This window comes from Eptatretus burgeri, chromosome 4, assembly GCF_056783735.1.
Source record: "Eptatretus burgeri isolate ZD-2024b chromosome 4, Ebu_testis_v1, whole genome shotgun sequence".
Lineage (NCBI taxonomy): Eukaryota > Metazoa > Chordata > Myxini > Myxiniformes > Myxinidae > Eptatretus > Eptatretus burgeri.
Window position 1 is genome coordinate 113,283,606 of NC_140964.1, and position 5,000 is coordinate 113,288,605.

General features: G+C 56.9%; 1 protein-coding gene across 7 annotated transcripts in view; it reads right to left on the reverse strand.

Annotated features, from left to right (window-relative positions):
- The window catches only part of LRP1 (LDL receptor related protein 1), a 583,330-nt gene that overhangs the window by 506,907 nt on the left and 71,423 nt on the right, over window positions 1-5,000 (reverse strand). The gene's annotated exons all lie outside the window — the stretch shown is intronic.

Here is a 5,000-nt window from a genome sequence, read left to right on the forward strand (position 1 = left end):
AGTGGAGGTTGGTGGAGGGAGTGCGGTGGTGCTGGCCACTTGGAAGGCGGGCTCGGACCTACCTACCTGTCTCCCTCCCAACCTATCGCCTTTGCCTGTCACTGTACATACCCACTCCCTTAATTTGTGAAAACCAATTTAGCCCCAACTTATTTTTTTGTTGTTTTTATTTTTACTCCGCCAGTATAAATCGTCCGCTAACCCCCTTTATCGTCCTTGTTCGGCTAACCTATTCTGTCACCTAGCCTACTCCCAACCCCTACGTTCCCTTCCCGGAGGGGAATAAGGGAGAGCTAGCGTCCTGTGTCGAGGCCCAACGAAGCCTCAGAATGGCCTCCCCAGAGTTCGGCGATCTAACCCAAAGTGGGTCCAGCGGCCCACAACGAGAGCGAGGGGATGGATGGTGCGGAGGGGTACATCTCCTAATCTACCCTAACCATTTAACTGTTAAACTACCCCGGGGCTTTCAACAAGCGCCTCTCGCTTAAACTATTGGTTCTATCAACCCAGATTCCCGTCGCCTGTGTTGGTGTCCTCACAATTTCGGGCCTCACCCCCAATTTTCTCTCCGTGCCCTCACACGGTCTCCTGGCTGGGACACGTGGCTCCCTTTGGCAGGCACGACCCTCTGCCGAATCTCCCGCTATGGCACCCCCGGGCACTACACTGCCTCCGAGCCTACCAGCTCCCTAACACCGGGGAGTGCCCCCCATGGCACCTCCCCTGAAACGCACACGTGGCAGGCCGGCCTCCCGGGCCCCTTTCCGAGGGTCACCCGTGCCCACTGCACTGCCCACGCGGCTAATGGCGCCCCGGGCCCCCGCACCAAGCAGGCGCACCCGTGCCCACTACTCTATCCCGGCCCCCATGGGCCCTTGGCCTACCGCGGCCGACTAGCCTGGTGCCCGGGGTACCCACTCAGCGATACTCACCTTTCGCAGCCACGCTCCCAAGCCCGTCAACAGGGCTCCTGCACCCCTCCAAATGGGTCTCGAGCCTACTTTCCCACCAACAACAAAACGACCTCCATTTTTCAATTTGACTAACCCAGCTAACTCACTTTACTCTGACCCCGGGTCCCTTGGGCGGGAGTCACTCCTCCCCAATCACTCATCGCACCATGCATTCCCCATTCGCTCCATACACACAGACCCGCTGGCCTCACTCACTCACCAAGCACATGCTTCCACCTCACTCAACATGTACACGCTTCCAATTCACTCACCAACAACTCTTCAACACACACACCACTGAACTCTGCCATCCTCCTAACTACATCCCCTAACTAACTCGTGCTCCCACGTCGTCCCTTAAACTACAGCACGTTCCTTTTAACACTACGTAGCTAAACTACGTCCCCTCTACACACTCACCAGTCTGTCTCTGTCTCCTAACTCAAAAAATTCATTTTATTTCCCAACCTAAAGCTCACTAAATCCCTCTACCTAATCCATTCCACGGACTCCATGAGGACTTACCCCTGCCCCATGAAGTCGGTCTAACTAAGCTAACCCTTCCCCCTAACTAGTTTTCCATCCTGTGCCCAGGTAAGGGGGTCTTTTACCCCTTGCCCAGGAATCCTGTACACCCGAAAGTGAGGCTTGTTATTTTTTTTTTTTTTTCTTTACATGCGCAGCGCCAGCGCGGCAACTCGCGCTCTTTGCACTTTGCAACTGCCCGTGACGTCATGCAGCTGCACGTGTTCCTCGTCCCTCCTTGGACGGTACCATCGGCCGGGATACCCCTCCTGCCGGATTCCAACCACACGTGCAGCCATGACGTCACCGTGCGCATATAAAAAAAAAAAACACAAGCCACACGTCTCGAGGGGTTCCCCACGCGAACACATGTGCCCTGCCCGTTGGAGCTTAACACACACGATCGCGTGGAGAACCCGTCCGGTCCAAATCCATTATCCTGCCTAAACTTTGTCCGTCCGCGGGATCGGCAAATCCACCGCGTGCGTTTCCGGACCGGGACTTCACTCTCGCAAGCGAGCACGTGGTGGTCTCGTGCGTTGCACAGCACGAACCGCGTGCTCACTGCTGGGTGAACCCGGCACGGTCCTCGAAACAACTACAGCCGCTACCCGGCTTTCGTTCCTTACATGTCTCCGTCGTCGCCTCCATTCAACCCACGCACACCTGCGTGTTACGACGCACACAGTCCACTCCATCACATTCACACCGGGAGACGCGGCTGCGTGCTCCCGCATGCCAACCGACATCTCCCTCACATACCGCTCTCTCACACACACGGTCTCCCTTGCACACAGCGACCCCGCACACGGCCGCCCACCCACGCGCGCCTCACCACTCACACAAACCACACCACTCACACGTGGCGCTCCACTCACCCGCGCGGGGGCACCCACCCGCGGCGCCTCACCCACACACGCGAGGGCACTCAACCGCTGTGCCTCATCCACACACCGTGCCTCATCCACACACGGTTCCTCACCCACACACGCGGGGGCACTAACCCGCGGTGCCTCATCCACACTGGCCGTTTCACTCACACACACGGCCTCTTCCACACACGGTGCCTCATCCACACACGGCGTGCTAGGAAGCACGTACTCCGGCACCATCGCCACCACACCACTCACACACGGGGTCGCTTCCACACACGGGGTCGCTTCCACACACGGTGCCGCACTCACACCTTGCACCACACACACAGGGACAACCACACTGGGGATTCGTGTCCCCACAAGGGTCTCCGGGGCCTCTATACCCCCCAAGCTCTCCGTGCACCCGTCCACAGCACTCCTCCCCTCAACCTCGCAAAGCACGACCGAACTCACCTGGTCGTGACTCGCCTCAAGGGGGCATACTCCCTCCCCTCGTTCCTGGAGGAGGCCATCCAGGTGCTCGCACCGGGTCCCAACACGCTCCGCGAGCTCAACCCCATTGTCCTCCACTACCTCCGTGTGTGCGTGCGCGTCACTTACCCCGTCTTCATCGTGTAGTCTTCCCTCTATCGTTCCCATCTCCCGTGTCTCTGCCAACTCTTCACCCTTTACCTCCCTTGTCTCAACTATTATTTCTGTTGTCGTCACCTCGTGTCTCGTCTCACACGTTTTGGTCTCCCCATTTAATTTTTCCCTTTCGGTCATCGTCACGACACTCGCCCAACACGTTCCACGAATTATTTTTTCACCCGCCTCCACCGCGGGCCTGTCAGCCGTTGCACCCCCACCCAGCTCGTTTGCTCCCACACGTGAAGTCGCCATTCCCAGCTCCCTGGTCACGGCCTTCATGCCCGCCTGCAGGCATCGGCCCATGTTCTGCGTCTCACCCCGCAGCTCTTTTATTTCTTCTTTCATGTTTGTTTCCATTCCGTTCATTTTTGTATCCATCTTTTCGTTTATTTGTTGTGTATTCGCATCCATCGTCGTTTTCACTTCATTTGTATTTGTATCCATCTTTTCATCCATTTTTTGTGTATTCGCATCCATCTTTTCGTTCATGCCTTTCATTTCGTTCTTCATATTCGCATCCATTTTTTCGATCATTTTCGCATTCATCTTTTCGTTCATTGCCGCCAGCATGGTGAATAGCTGGGCCATGTTGGATGCACTCAGCTGAGCCGTTTCGGCAAGGGTTGGGGAAGGGTCTTGGTGGAGAGGGGGGGGAGGTGTCATACGCCGCGGCCGCACCCACCTCGGGCCCTGGGTTCAGTTGGGCGAGTCCGTGTTCCTGCACAATCAACATTTCCTGCTCGGGGATTCCATCCTGGGCCATGGACTCTACATTATTACACATATACATTTCTTATACCCCCGGCTCCCGCTCGCCTTGAGACGCCATCTTGCTTCTCGTGAAGGGTTAATTTAGCTCGCTCGAAATTTGGAGGGAATCGGGGGTCGCTTCTCTCACCCCTGGACCGATTCCCGTAAATTTAGCCGGAGACAGGACAGCCCGTTTTCCTGTTCTCCGATACCAGTGCCGCGAGGAGGGCGATGAATTTGTATCCCACTTCTGACACCAGTGTTGCGGTCTTCGCGCCCGCCGGCGTGCGAACGGCCACGTAACTCGAATCGCGGCACGTCGCCCACCGGACGGACAATCCAGTCGTGACCCTCTCGGACTAACGCCGGGAACCAGTCACGGGTGGACCTTTCGGTCTCACCGCGATCGAGCCAATCAGCCCCCGCGTGGGATAGGGTTGCTCGCCAAATTCGAACTACCTAAGTACCCACGCGGAGGGTAGACCGGGCGATCGCACCTCGCCGCAGGTCGACTCTCGGACACGGGCCACTTAAGCGACCCGTTCCGTACTATCAGAATAACCGAGCGGTGTTATCGTCGACCTCGACGGTTCGATTAATTATCGGGCGTACTCAGCCCACTACCAACCCTTTACGTGAAGCAAGATGGGGATTCAATGGGGGAAAAGACGAAGCGAAGCGGGAGACAGTTCAACAATAAAGCACATTTATTCGCGACGAACGGAAAGCACACAAATACAATTCCACCAAATGCACACAAAAAAAGAAAACACAATTCCATTTACACAAAAAGCAAACATAAAAGTGAAAACACAGTGCAGAGCTAATTCCGACTACCGAGCACACGGCAACACTTATACAATTCTACTTCACAGACGGCGCCGACAACACATACCCAAAACCAAGGAAAAGAAATACCCTCAAGAATGAGGTAGGCCTGGGGCCGAGACCTGGTCGGGCCTACCCGTCTGGTGATGAGACGCGGAGCGGCGATGGCCCCGCAACCCGCGTGCCTCGTGGACAGTGCCTGGCGGGGGGTGGGAGCGGGCCCCCCTTGGTCGCACTATCTCAGCGCGGGGGGAAACAGGAGGGGGTTGCTGATGCTCGGGGTATAGAGGATCTTTATTATATGCGACGAGCGCCTCCACCTCGGCCAGGTCGCGCTGTCGGCCTCCCAGGGGTGCAGCTCCCTGCACGACGCGAGCACCCCCTCGTCCGCCCTCGCCGCCTCTCCACAGCTCGTCCCCTCCGTTCCGACTTTTAACGC